Raw genomic sequence first — 15693 nt, 5'->3', positions numbered from 1 at the left:
AGCCAAATTTACACAGGTGGAGTCACACACGTCTGAAGGTCTGAATGGTATTCTCCTGTTCTTTGTCGGCCTGCGATGGTCTTATTTGTTCTCTGAGATCCCAGGAATAAAGTGTTGAATTTGAAAAAAAAACATCAGTTGCAGTGTTTTACATGCGCAGGACGCCCTGCAGTAATTCTCCACGCTGTTTCAGAAAATACCGTCCTTCTGGTGAAATGAAAAGTCGTGAATAACAAGAGCATCGGAGACAGCATCACGACACAGATACAGTTCACCATTATTAGGACGTATATTACCGATTATGAATAACCACGGAGAGGTACAAGTGACAGAGAGTTGCCGTGGACTCGATGGGCTGAACGGCTTCTTCCTGCACGGGAATGATGCTATGGGTTTATGACGTCACCCTCCCTGTCGATGTGATGTGGAGATGCCGGTGAAAAGTGTCACTTCACCTGATGGAGGAACAGCGCTGTGAAAGCGTGTGATTTCCCATAAACCTGTTGGACGAAAACCTGGTGTCGTGTGACTTCCGATTTTGTTCACTGCCTCTGTGACAGAACAGGTGAGTGAGAAACAATGGCTCATTTTTAACCCTCCCTTCCACGTTGAACTGTCTGCAGCTCCGCAGCTCAGGGACATTGGGGATGATTCTCAGTGAGTGAGTATTTCACTCGGATTCTCTTAATCTGGGACTGTTGATGTCAGATATTCACCCCTGTCCGGTCGTAGCAGAGAAACCGACGTCCCCGTTGCAAAAGACTTTCTGCAAGATTGCTGTTTGAAGTCGAATCCCAAAAACCAAACTGACTGCACAGAAAGATCGCGTGTTAAGTTTCTGAAGGGAATAGTCTCCAGTTTCGACTTCTATCTTTTCTAGCAGCTCTGCATTCTTCTCTCTGCCTCTGATTAATGTCAGTTGATGAAAGTTCCCAATTGTCGTTTATAATTTCCTGACCGCTGATTCTCCCTCTTCTGCTCCTTCACCATTCCGGTGTTTAAGAAGGAGCTGCAAAAAATATACCATCCCCAAGCACTGCCTGCCTGTGGAGGGAAATGGATTAATCCATCTGCCATTGAAGAGAGCCCGGTTAAAGGGGAAAGGAGCAAACATCAACAGCCGGGAACAGGGAGTCGGAATGGGAAGAAGCTGTTCGTTGTCGCTTTCACTGTCAGAACTGGGATTTAAAAAAAATGTATTCAGCCTGTTCAAAGATGTTATTACATACCTCTGGAGCAGATGGAACCCGGTCTCCGACATCCGAGTTTGGGATGATATCACTGTATGAGCGTCACCCAGATCACAAGTGAAAGTTGAAGCTGGATAGCACCGGCTCGTTGATCCAGCGGCATGATTTTCACTTCGGGCGTTATGGAGCCTGTGAGAGATCCCGGGTTCAACTCCGGGATGAACCCTTGTTATCTGCAGCTGTGTCCTCTCATCGCTGTTTGGCATCCTTTCGCGAAAATGTTCCACTTTCATGATAAACCCAGCACAGGTTGTGACGTCTTGCGATGTATTCGAGCAAATTAACTTGGCGTTATCAATATGGGCTCCCAATCGCATTCAGTCTCAGCATCCGGTTTAAGGTGGACAAGGAAACCGCTTACCATTCTCTCTGGGCTTGATGAATCAGTAGCCCTCCATGTTGAACAGCACTTGGACGGAACACTGCGGCTGGTAAGAATGACCTCTGTATTGGCGATTTCAATGTCCATCAGCGAGAGGGCTTGGCAGCATGAGGGTAGGGTCCGAAAGGTCATAGTTGTTCGATTGGTTCTGCAAGTGGTGCAAGAATGAAGAAGAGGGAAAACATGTTTGACACATCTGTCCATGGCAGTTAAGGGCAGGAGGTGACCAAAATATAATACTTGAGGGGACGAAGTCTCGCTTTCACAGTGTGCATGCCATCCATTGTGTTCTAAGGCACTGTCGCTGTGTTAGATGGGACAGACTGCGAACAAATCTAGAACTCAGCTGCCAGCATCGATGGGGAGGTGTGGACAATAAGAAAGAGCAGAATGGGTCTTTAACAAAAGCCGCAGTTGTTGCTTGTCGCTGGTAGAGGGTAATTGGAGTGTGTGAGTTTGGAATATTGATGGTATTGTGCTTGTGGTTTTGATTGTAACCGAGAGCTCGGTAGATTTCTCATAAATTATGAATAGGTATATGTTCGGTTACGTTTTTGTCATGTTGAGTTTGAAAGAATATTGTTATAAGATGTCTGGGTCTTGAATGTGCTGGATATTCGCAGAGTGCAGAATATTTTCGAACAGCTACTTGTCAGATATGTATGACCAGGAAACAGTGAAAATTTGAACTCACAAGATATATTGGTTAACAGCTGAATGTGTTGACTAAATGCAATACAGAGGCTGATGTGAAACAATCTGTAAGATCCCCAAAACTTGGTGTCAGTCAGTCCAAACTTCATATTGCAACTACTAAAATGACAATTTTCCTCTATCAGTTTTACTGTTCCAAAATAAAGGCTCGGGCATTCATTATGGAGACATAGGGAAAGACTTCCCTCAGCCACTGCCATGTCACCAGGAACTAGCCGTGTGTGTTGGATACATACAAGCTGATTCTGGATACTTACAAGCTGATTCTGTAGTCTGTCTCCAATTTCCTTGGTTGAAGTTCAAGTGTGACTTATGCCTCATTTTGTGATAAGAAAATGATGGGCCGAATTGAGTCTTTGTTGTAATTGGGCTGTGATTTCATGGGAACTTCTTTGCTTTAGGCATTTGTCGAGTGATCAAGCAATGAGTTTATAACTCAAAGGGGAGTTGGGGGCAAGCTGTTCCATTTGAATGGTTTTGACATCGCGTCTCATCATTTCGGACTTCAATCAACTGCCCACAGAAATCATTATCTAGCTTGATGGGTATTGAATTTTAAGTGAGAAGAAAGGACAATGCCTCGAGATAGTTTATTTTGGAGATTTTGAATCGTATTAAATGATTGCGATTGGCATTCCAAATGCTTCCCGACACAGGGCAGTCTGACCCTCAGTGAGGTTTCTTTAATAAACTGTCCCCGGGGCTTCCATCTGCACCCATCACGTCATTAGGAATGAGCGGCAATGACCTTCAACTATTGTGACGCAATGATGATGCTGACTCCTTGAACATGAATATTAAATAGTCGTGGGTCACATGATACTGAATCATTCAGTGAAATGTAATGACATCTCCAGGTATTTTTATTTCTACATTACAATCTCAGACACTTCCGTGTCTGGCCTCAAATTAAGCAACTCTTAGGATTCTCTATTTGTATTAATGATATTCATGGTGGGTTTTCTTCGTGAAATTGGAGAAATATTTATTCTTGGATGCTGAATTTACTGAAGAATATCCAAAGGAGGGTCTAGAGTCTCGTCAGTTGTTTCTTCTCTCTCAGATCATTTCTCTCTCGTTGCATTTGAAAAAGTGTCCAGAATAAGTCCTGGATTCGCTCTGTGACATAGCTTAGCGGTGTCCTGCAAATTCGGAGCATGATGTACGATGGAAAATGGTAGAGGAGGAGAAAAGAAAAGTTAGGACAATGAAGTAGAGAAGATCGGAATGGAGGAAACCGAGGGACAGACAGACAGGCAGAGAGAGAAAGACGACGAATGAAGGGAGACAGAAGCATTGTCGTGATTGAACAGAAAATGAGCACTACCCTTTGACCTCCTTTGCCAATTATAGTTCAAAATCATTATGTTGCGATCACTTCCCTTAATCCTGTACAGCAACAGTTCACGTGTGAGCTTGTGATGTAAAGTTTGCGCATCTGATTCCAGATCAGATAGTTGTGTCTTTAAATCACGTCCTGAGCACGTTGTTCATATGCAAATAAGTTCCCTTAAACCTTATATTACGACGGAGGTTGTTGGTGATGATGCATGTTGACCAAAATTTTCTTTCCTGTTGTTTTAGATTGCTCTCAAAGATTCCCTCTCAGTTTTACATGGGAACAATGGTTCAAGTATGTATTGTGCATTGTTTGGGTAAATTCTCAGCTCTGCCAGTGCAAGAAGTAAAACATAAACTGTTCATCATAGGGTTAAAACACAGCCGCCTCCCTTTGGTCAGCTGATTCGTTCAGTTGGTGATAGCGTGGTGTTAATATCATTATCCTGATATTTTACACTAAATCTATAAACACCCAAATTCATGATTCAATCTGTTAGGAGATTCCATCTCCTCTTCTGTTATAACAGAGTGACAGTGAGTTCAGAAATAAATGTTTCCAAAAAACAGCAATTCCTTTTCTGTCATTCGACACAGTTACAGTGATCTTTATTAAATGACAAGTGCAGAAACCATAGTGTGACAACCCCTCTCCACGTTCACAGTGAGCCTGAATTTTATACACTGTGTCGAGTGCAGGGAGACAGAATCAGAGGAAGTTCTTGAAATTCTTTTCTGCTTTGGATCCCAGGAGCAAGGTGAAATGTACTTCACACTGAGAAATTTGCAGCTGGTTCAGAGCTGGGCAGACAGTTCTAGCAATGGCTCGTTGGTCTAGGGGCATGATTCTCGCTTTGGGGATTGTAGTTTGCGGATGTGCGAGAGATCCCAGGTTCAATTCCTGGACAATCCTTGATGGCTCGTTTTCCGATTTGCCAAAAAGCCAATCAGCTTTCCGAACAAAGAGTCTGTCCTCAATGAGGTCGGACTTCCCGAAGGCGGGATGAGACAGTGGTGCCATTGCGGCCAACAGGGCAAAGCAAAGCACAAAACATGCCTCATGATGTTTGCCCATGCCATCCGACGTTGAATGAAACCTCCGTTAAAAAGCCAGTGAAACACATTAGTTGCAGTGTGTTCGATGCACAGGGCGCCCTGCAATCATTCCGCACGCTGTTTCAGGTAGCAGCGTCTGTCATGTGATATGGGGAGTGGTGAATAACAAGAGGACCATGAGAGCAATAAATCGAATCGAATCAACTCGAAGACAGCTTCGCAAAACAGACACCATTACTGGACAGATATCACCATTCCTGGAAAAAAAACGACAGAGAGATACAAGCGACAGGGCGTCGCCATGGGCTTGATGAATTGAACGGCTTCCTTCTGCACTGGAATGACGCTTTGAGTGAGAGTTTCACTCGGATTCTCTTAATCTGAGACTGTTACTGTCAGATATTAACTGCTGCCCAGCCACAACAAAGAAACTGATCCCGCATTGCAAAAGTCTTCCTGCAGGATTGCTGTATGAAGACGAATCCTGAACACCAAAAAGGCTGCACAATTAGAACTCATGTTGATTTACCGGACGGAAGAGTCTCCAGTGCCCATTTCTCTCTTTCCCAGCAATTGGGCATCTTTCTTTGTCTCTGTCTTGGAAAACAGACATTTGGAGGAAGTTCGCAACCAAAGTTGCTACTTTCCAGCTGATGTGAATAAAGCAAGTGTTTGAAAGATCAGAAGAGCACATGCGTGCTTCCCTCCTCCAGCACTGCTTGCATGTGGAAGAAAATGGTTTCATAATCCACCAGTGGAGAGTGTTCGGTCCCAGGGCAAGGGACCCGAAACAGGATTGAGCTTCGGCAGCAGAGGTGTCATTGTAGCAAACATGGCGCGTGTTGAAAATGAAAACAAGGGGTTCAGGATGTTGACCCACGCAATCTGAGGTTGAATAAATCCTCCATCTGTATTATTACAAAGATTTCGGTGAAAACTTCAGGAAGCAGAGACGCTATTTGATTGTAGACAACGCTGAAAAAGTACACGTGAAAGGTGCCGCGTATGTGGAATGTCAGCGATGAAGATAGACTGGAAGGTTGAAAGCTGGTCTGATTGAAGTTTTCCAATTCATGAAGGGTCTACACAGAATCAATGTGGAGAAAATGTTCCCATGCATAGGAGGATCGAGAGTTATTAGGCAGAGGATCAGTTGAAAAAGCAAAAGTGACATCAGGTAAAATATTTTCACACAGGGATTGGTTAGAGTCTGTAATCACTGTAATCACTGATTGCGACAAAGAGTGAGGCTCAATCGTGTTATTGAAAAACGAATTTGATGGTTCTGTTAAAAGCAGCAACGTGCAGAGTTACAGGAAGTAGTCAAGAGAATGACCCATTTCCTCATTGTGGAGAACCGGCAGAGCTCAGGTGGGCTCCAACTGCACTGTGATAAATTGGTGATTCTGAGTGAAATCAGTGTTTGACCAGCAGAATGTGGAAAGTTAGACAAAGGTGATATTGACACAGCGGGACACATTGCACTACAAAATACTACACAGCATGTACATGTCACAGGGAGGACGGCGCTGTCTGAATCGGCGTGGGGAAATACTGCAGGGTATTCTGTGGATCAGACACAATGCACTTTACCATTTAGGTCATGCCACAGTGAGAGAGCCAGAGAAGGCCAATCGGTTCATCATACCTGTGACAGTTTAGGTGGGGACAAAAGCTATGTGAAATATATTATAGATTTGTGAGGGTTTGAAGTGTTTACTGTAAGCGGGAAGCTCAGATGCTTTAGGGTAACAGGTGACGGCAGTAGCAGTAAATACATTCTTCAGAACGTTGGAAAACTGTGATGTATTGAGTTCCGGTTGATGGGCAGCATGCTTTCACCAGACCACGCTGTTACAGATGGTAGTATGTCACTGACTCACAGTGTCTTGCTGTGTCAAGGAAAATATTTAGATGTTCATCAGAGTTACACAGCCGGAAATTCTTATTTTTTTCCAATGTGAGGGAAGTCTTTATGTAATAGGCATTATATACAAAAGCCTTTCACATAAATAAGTACGCTCCATCTCAGTGTGTTGCATGATTCCTTAGCACTTTATCTGTTATTGTGCGTGTCCTGAGGTACTTTGCACCTTCTGCATGTCATTTACCTGACCCTTACCTTCTGGGTGTTGTGAAGCAATTGGATTGTGAAACCAGAGTCAGGCTGAAAATACGCGTGCTCATCTTCAAAACCGATGGAAAACTGACAAAGACACACTGGAGGTTTTTTTTTTGTGTATTCTGGATTATTTCCTTAAATCTCTGCTATTGCGTCTGCACTGAACAATTTCTTAACTTAATCTTCCGTTCATTTCAGCCATCCCTCACTTGAAACTTTGTCTTTACTTATTTATTTTGTCTTCATTGTCTTTATTTAGGCACAAAGCGCTCGTCTTAGATTCAAACTGCCCTCCCTCAAAGTAAACGTGAAACTCAGTCATACTGTGATCACTGCAATGTAAAGGTTCCTACACTCTGATGTCATCGATCAGTCTTGTTTCATTGTTGTCTTTGCTTGTAGAAAGCACTGTTGCAATGAAGTAATAATTTATCATGATGAAGGAGCAGCACTCGAAACCTTGTCATTTTAAATAAACGCGGTGCCGTGAGACTTCTGATTGTGTCCACACCAGTCCAACACCAGCACTTCCACATCATAATCACGAATGGGATTGTTTGAAAAAGTTGGAAAAGTAAGATAAACTGTCAAATTAGGTGATGTTAAAACACAGAGCGGGATAGTAATGAAAGAACAGCTATTGATATTGTTCAGACAAATTTGAATGTCATTGTACACGATTCAGGAAATGTTACCATCCACAGACAAAGGACAAGTAAGGAATGTAACGGTTGGGACAACCTTCATTGAGAACAACAACAACAACAACCTTCTGAGATTGTCTATCAATTCGCTTTTTTCTGGTTTCAGATTTCCAGCATCGGTAGTTCTTTGTTACATGTTAGCTTGATTACCATTTGGAATAAAATAGATTTTTTTACAGCGCCTTTCCTGCTTCTAAAAGTTTGCCAGTAGTGCTGCGGTCATGAAAACCTTGCCAAGAACAGTATAAGCTCCCTACGCGCGAATCGAACCCAGGCTGCGATAGTGAGAGCGCCAAATCCTCACCACTAGACCACCAAGGAAAGCTTGGATTGTGGTGCCATCTTTTCTTAATGACACTTCTTTAGCCTGTTTAATTCTATTGTTTATTTTGGCTGCAGATGAGTTTCTCCCCGTCTTCGAGTTTTTAAATTTGTGGAAAAAGACCATTCAGCCATCTTGTCGGTGCGTGTCTTCAGGAATCCATCTATTCTAGTCCCAGTTTCCAGCTTTTCCCCCACCACCTTTGGTGTTCTTAATTTGAGACTGCAAACTTTAATGGGATTATCCCTGTAATCAACGAATGGGACTGAAGTTTGAGATGATAAAACTATGTTAAAGCCCCTTGATGTAATCATCCTCATGTTAAGCCACAGAGGGAGATATACAAATATATCCTCCGAGAGTGACAGAGGCCTCAGGGTTATATGCACTCCGTCTCCTTCATGTCCACGCTCTGTCGCTGTACACACGGTCCACCGGCAATAGGCAGCTATATGTGGAACACAAGCAGTTTCCCTGACGATGGGAGCCGTTGCTATGAGCTGAGATATGAAAGGGATAGTGAGTTGAAATAGTCCCACACTGATGTTGCTCATGGGCGACTTTCAATTTCCGAAACCCAGCGATCCAATCACTTCAGCCGCTCGGAATCTGACAAAAACAGCATTGGGTACACATTCCGCTTCAGAAGCAACCGTCAATTTGCAAATGTAGGAAAGCTGTCAAGTTCATTCCAGAGAGGGAAGATACAACATTTCAATCTTCCAATTCAAAGTCAAACACAATATCAATTTCACCACTGCTCCACACGTATTGCTGCATCTTTCCTCCTGTCGACTTGTGATGTTAACAGGGATATTAGCGGAAAGAGCATTCACAAGGTGAATAACCAGTAAAAATAAGCGCCATCACTGCCTCACTTCAATGTTCTCCACTTTTCGAAACGGTGAATTTCACTGGCAAACGAAACACATTTGTCCTCACATGCCTGCTTCACTGTCACCTGTTTCCCTGCCACATGTTTCTCTTCTGGAACTTGCCATCGTTTTATTCAGAATCATTGCAAAGTTCTGCCTCTCGTATGTTTATTTTTAAAATTATCTCCTCGCAACTTAAAAATGTCCCCCAGTTTTGAAATCTCCCATCCTGGGGAAAAGACTAATACCATTAGTACTATCTATACGTCTCATTATTTTATAAACTTCTATCAGGTCGCCTCTCCTAAGTGCCAGCGAAATAAGTCCAAGTTTATCCAAACTTTCTTTATAACTCAAATCTTCCATACCAGGCAAAGCCTGGTAAACTTCCTCTAACACTCGCTAGCTTAATAATATGCCCCCTACAACTGTGCGACCGAAACTGCACACTGTATTCCAGAAGAGGCCACACCAACGACCTGCACAACCTCAACATTACTTCCCAACTCCTAAATTCAAACGATTGAGCAATGAAGGCAAGCGTGCCAAAAGCCTGTTTAACCACCCTGTCTATATGATGATGAATTATGTACCTGCACCCCTAGGTCCCTAAGGAGGCACGTTAACAGTGAGACAAAGTCTGTGGGCGGGTGGGAAATAGTTTATAATTTCTTTGACTTCACGTATAAAGAAATTTATTGTACACGTGCAGCTGAATAAGATTGGCAGTTCATTCTCCGTGGAGCATTATAAATGGAGCTGAACATCTTTAAATGAAAAAGTAAAGTTAGACCTTCTCGAGTCGGAAGGAAACCGTCGCTCAGAGACGCAATTCCCTCTTTAAACTGGTGCCTTAAAGATTTGAGCACATTTTGATGATTTTAGGTACATTTCATACTTTCTGAACTCCATCCAAGAAATCCTCAAACAAGACTCTGTCTTTTTGCATATTTAACACTTCCTTCTTCTCAGCAGCTCTTTTTTTTTAAGCTGATAAAAATTCTAACCAAAGTTGAATGTCACATTTGCACGGTTGAACGGAATAAATCTAATTTCTTTTGGATTATTTCAATGAGCTGTGCGAGTTTGCAGCAAATTGAATAAATTGGAATGAGTAAAACAGCTTTTTTCCCGCAACCTAACTCAGTCAGCCATGTGAGAAACGTCTTCGAGCTGAAAAAGATCACCATCTTTTCTCTTTCCGCAGATGTATATTCACATTTTGAATACTTGCAGGGCGGTTGTAGATCGTTCAGTCATTTCCCAATTCACAGAAACTGGTATTTTCCCATAAACTCAAAATTGCCGATCTTCATTACCCTCGACAAATCAAAACTGCTCCCGGTGAAGCGCGAAGTCACAACCCCGGCAGTGCACACGCCTCGACACTGACATAAAAGTACCCAGCACTGACCGCTTGCACCACTGAAGCGACATGTTTGGCGTTGCCTCCATATTTCTGGTTATACCTTAACGGTTGGCAAACTGCCTGTGACTGGGATTTTATGATCGTCTTCACTGGTGGTTCCGAAGTTGTTCAAGGAAACTGCTTAATTACACAGTGCTAAACTGCATTGATCATTGAAATGTACATTTTCAACATTTTCCTCCACTGTTCCCTGAGCCCTTGACGTTTTTACTCTGTAGAAATATCTCAGTCGCATTCTTGAACAGACTCAATAACTGACTTCCAAAACCTTTAGGGCACCAAATTCGAAAGCTTCACCTCACTCTGAGTTCTCTCTCTTCAGTCTGCTGTTTGGGAAGAGTTCCTGTTGCGGGAATTTAACTTCACCGTGTACCTAGTGCTGCTCCCGGCATGACCTCTGGCACTGCACTCATTTCCCTTTTTGCACTTGCTCACGTGTTGCCCTGATCGTCTCATCAGGCTCAGGAAAAGAACACAGACCAATGTCCAGCAAGAAAAATTTTATTGGTAAAAAGCAGTTCCTGAGGCTTTCTGCACAGTTTACTTTCTTTGCGAGGTTTGCATCATTTAGCATTTTGAAACTGTGCACTTTGTGCACAAGTGTGGTTCATTAATATATGTCCAGAAGAGAGGTTGGTGGCAATACTGCCTCCTGGGAGCAACACTGCGCACTCTCCTCTCGTCTGGAAAACAATTCCTCTCAGGAAATATTACATCCCCGCTGTCACAAGGCTTTTGCGGCATCGTGCAAATTCTTCACAGAATTTGATTCAGAGATACTTCACCAACTTCCTTTGAAAGGTTCACACAGACGACAGGACCCACACTACACCCATTGTCATCAACCTTTGCCATTACTTTATTCAAGGACACGTTCCAAGACTTTCATGACCACTGAATGCAGAAGAATGGAACACAAAGGGAAATTGAATTTCACGGCAAAAGTTGTTAAATAAGAAGAGACCAGAACTGGATTTAGAAGATCAGATGATCATGTGCTGCACTGCAGCCAAAACTCCGTTCCGGTAAGTGAGAAATCTACCCCTGAATCACCAATATTCACACGGTCACGTGTTCCATGTATCCAGTTGCAAACCTGTGTGAAGAAGCATGCAGTCTGATAGAGCGCATGTGAGAATTCTCCATTGTCTGATCTAAAGTTGCAACAGGAGCTGCCCATTTCAGCTGTGAGAGGAATGGTGTAAAAATGATGAACTTGATATTCAGCGGGGTCGATTCACCATTGTCTTCATCATGATAGCAACGTTTGAGAGGCATTTAGACAGACTCGTGAACAGGCAGGAAATGGAGGAATACGTAACCATGGGCGGCCAATTGGGATTAGCTCAGAATGGCGGTCAGCAGAGCTTCATGCAGTACTGTAAGATGTTCCCCGCACTTGTTGAAAACTCTTTTCCTGAAACAACGCCGAAAGATACCAACACAGGAACAGGAAGAGGACATTCAACCCGTCCCGGTGACTCGCCATTCTAAAAAGTCAGGGCTAATTTAAAGCTTCAATGATTTTTCCCACCCAATCCTCACAACTCTCATTGGGAATCTGAAATGTATAGGTCTCTAAATATATTCAAGGTGACAAATCAAATGTATAACTGGAACGTTATTTTGGACTTCTCCATCAAGTATGCAGGTTTGTCGTATGAGCAGTCGCTTCTGGTCTAATTATCATCTGAAAACTTGCATGAGAAAGTGATGAATTTCGTCTGATCAGCAGCAGGGATCCGAATGACAGGAACCGATGTTTAAGTAGTTTTCACAGAACATCACTGATTCATTTGGAAACTGGAGTAAAAGTCGATTTTGGTGGGACTTAAGCCCCCACGCTTCGAATCCCAATTCTTTCGGAGATTATTGCGCAGCCTTTCCTCACACAAAGATGCGCGCCCTTGGTTGCTTAGTTGGATCGTTTTGCGTAGAAAGTTGGCCATGGCCCAGTGTGTTCACGACATTCATCAAGCATCTGTCTCTCCGTTGGTGTAATGAGGACTCTTTGAAATATTGATCAGAATCTTGTGTAGAGTGTTAGTTTAAAATACTCATCAATAGTCTGACTGGATAAACCTGTGCTTGTGGTCTATCGTTCTTTATTGTTCCTGTTTCATTTCATTCGATGCAAATTCATAGGAAGGCAAGTTGTAAGGAATGTTGGGAGGGAAAATCTTGTTCCCTTTCATTATCCCAATTGAATCTACATTTCAACAAATTTTAGGCGATAGGTTCTAATTCTTGATTTGGACACAATTGCAATGTCGACTGTTCAAGAATCTCTAAATTGACAAGAATTGGATTCCAACTGCAATTTCCATGGGTGGGGGCCGATGCAACGACGAACGGCAAAAACGAGAACAAAAACAGAAGTTGCTGGAAAAGCTCAGTAGGTCTGGCAGTGCTGTTCCCAGGAGTCAGTATTACGGCCAAAATCTGAAATTGCTAGAAACGCTCAGCAGATATGGCAGCATATGTGAAGAGTAATCAAAGTTCGGGTTTCGAGTTCAGTGACCTTCCTCAGAACTGGTCGTAGCAAGGTTATTGCCGGTTTTTATGCAGAAGGTAGGGTGGTTGGAAGGGTTAAAGAGTAAGCAATAGGTGGGGGTAGAGTCCAAGAACAGTTGGGCAGACAAAGGAGTGGATAACGATCTGGCTAGGAGGGTGAAAAACTATTAACGGAGACTGCTGGTGGGGAACAAAGGGATGTGTTTAATAGTATTGGGACCAATTCTCTCCTGAGCACACATTAATGAATCGCACTTGTTTACAGAGAAGGCAATTTCAAAATCCTAAATGAGGCTAAACTGACAAATGAACTCAACAAAGCAGAAACTGGTCATTTCCAACAAAGTCCTTTTCGCTGATCGTCGCTCTCTGTCATTTTCGAGTGCTTGATGTTTCAAGAATCGCGTGTCTATGTTCATAAAACCTGGTTGAGGGGAGACTTGATCTCACAACCTCTGCAATTCACCCCCGCTCTCTGTATGTCTTATTGCAATATTAATTGATCCCTTACAGTATTACTTTAGCATATGTTAAGAGGAGATACTGGGGATAACAGTCACTGGGTCCTGCGGCCACAACGCAGAGTACTGACCACTGTACAGTCACAGTGCCGCATCATGAGGTTAGTGGAAACAGGAAATAATTACAGTGATAGAGGGCGTGTCAGCAGCACCAGCAGATCTCAACAGGAATACTCGCCAAACAGCAGACTGTGATGAGGGAAAGCAGAAGGAGGAGAATCTTTGGAATTTGGAGACCCAGAGATTATGAATGTTCAGTATTGACTCTGTAAGAGACTGAGATTGATTGATTTCTGCAGATTAAAAACATCGAGAGCTCAAGGGATAGTGCAGAAAAATGACATTGAAGTAGAAGGCCGGCAATGATCTCGTTGAATGGTGGGGCGGGCTCGAAGTGCTGAGTGGCCGCATCATACTTCTATTCCTCAGACTACAATTAAAACTTTCTTTCTGATGTTCACTTGGCGAATGTGATCCATTTTCAAGTGGAAATGATTTAATTTTTCTGGGGTACAATCTTGTTTTTTTTAAAATTAACAATCGAGTTTAACATCAGTTACTTCGCTTCAAGGAAGTAACCACTGCTGCAGGAGACCACATAATCCCAGTTCCCAGGCCCGGGACCAGGGAAACTCAGTGGCGCAGCCGCGAAGATACAACCGGAAATGGGGATGGCAATGAGCGCGCGGAGCTACTCTGTGGCTGCAGTGACGCAATCGGTGAGCGCGCGGTCCTTCTATGACGGTATAGAGGCGCGTGAAATGCCGAGGCTGTGAGCTCCAACCTCACCCAGAGCAGCTTTTATTGACATGGAGCAGGGATTATTGGGGCATCAGGCTGTGTGAAAGGTTACTCAGTAATTTTAATCTGAAGCAAAATATTTTTCAGCAGCACAGATGCTTGTGGATTGAGGGAGGATGTGTCCGTGAAAATGTCTCAATTATAAAGAAAAATGCTGCGAATATTTAACCCGTAAAGAGAGATATCTGTGCAGGGAGAATTGGAGGTAATGTTTTCGCTCTCTGAACTTTCTCATATGGTTCATTCTGCACTGGGTTAAATTGCAGGAAGGGCTTTTTCGCTCGTTTCATATTATTCAATTTTCTGCAAACACACACAGGCCATTAAAGTAATATAAATTTGCGAAAAATAACGCGAATATACGATATTGTGATTAGGCTCGAGTTTTCCTCACGTTATGGAGGCAAAACAGGAAAGTAGAGTTGAGATTTATGAGAACAGTAGTGATCTCATTGAATAGCTGAGCGGACTGGATAGGGTGAATGGCAGCTCCCTGAGAACAAATGTGTTTTCTTTGCCAGTGAAACTCGCCACATCACAAAGCCGGGACCAATGAACTGAAGCAGTGACAGTGATGATCTTTGCTGGCTGTTCATGTTGTGATTGTTACCATTGCTACTCATGTCCGTGTTAACACCGTAACTGCAGTGTGTAAATCCACAGCCAAGCCTGGGCCAGTGGCACAATGGATAACGCGCCTCACTATGGTTTAGTAGGTTGTAGGTTTGACTCCTACTTGGCTCGAGCGCAGTATAAAAAATTGTTACACCTCCCAACTAAACTTTCTCGCTGCTCTGAAGCCGCGGTGACGTTTGAATTTCTGCAGAAAAGAGAACCCTTTCACCATCTTTTCTCAGTGAATGTCACCAATGCCCCAGCTTCTTCAGAAAAGGAGAAGCTGAAATTGTCCCAAAAGCTGCTGATGCCTACCTTTTTGTTTCCCAAACCCACTGACTCAATCACTGCAGCTACTGGGAATAGCAAGGAAACAAACGAAATCGCCCGGTCTCAGCTTCAAAAACCTTTGAATCTATTTGGGAAGTGAAATTAGAGGAGAATAAATGGTGAACTGTCTGACTGAACAGAGACAGTTCAGGCACCGTTGCCATCTTTATGAGGCTGGGGCATTGACTCTCACATTCTTGGTGACAGTCAGTGTTCTGAGACATTGAGAGGATTCCCGTCAGAACAACTTTACCTTTGCTGTTGTCTCTGTCAGGAACAACCAATCTTGTTTCCCTGACCGGGAATCATACCCAGGTGAAAGTGTCAAATCCTAACCACGAGACCACCAGGAATGAGGGCAGAAGCACGTGAGTTGTTTCTTAATGACGCAGCTATTGACTTTATTTCTCTTTCAAAGTCGAGTTTTTATAGACCCATCAATCCCGGTTTCCAGCACTTGGCCTGCAGCCTTGTATGCTCTGACGTTTCAAATGTTCATCTCAATAATATTTTCCCTGTGACGTTTTAATCTCAAAAGACTCAACAAACGGGATTGGAGTTTGAGATGGTAAAACTGTGTTAATGTCCACCTCGGGCAACTCAACCTCATCTTCACCTACAAACGGAAGCAATCAGATACATTCCCCCTTTAGTGACAGATCCCTCAGGAGAGACCAACCGCCAGAGAGCAAGGATTTCACCCACTTCGCTTATATTGTT

The sequence above is a fragment of the Rhincodon typus genome, chromosome 8, assembly GCF_021869965.1.
Source record: "Rhincodon typus isolate 14 chromosome 8, sRhiTyp1.1, whole genome shotgun sequence".
Classification (NCBI taxonomy): domain Eukaryota; kingdom Metazoa; phylum Chordata; class Chondrichthyes; order Orectolobiformes; family Rhincodontidae; genus Rhincodon; species Rhincodon typus.
This window is presented reverse-complemented; position numbering follows the sequence as displayed.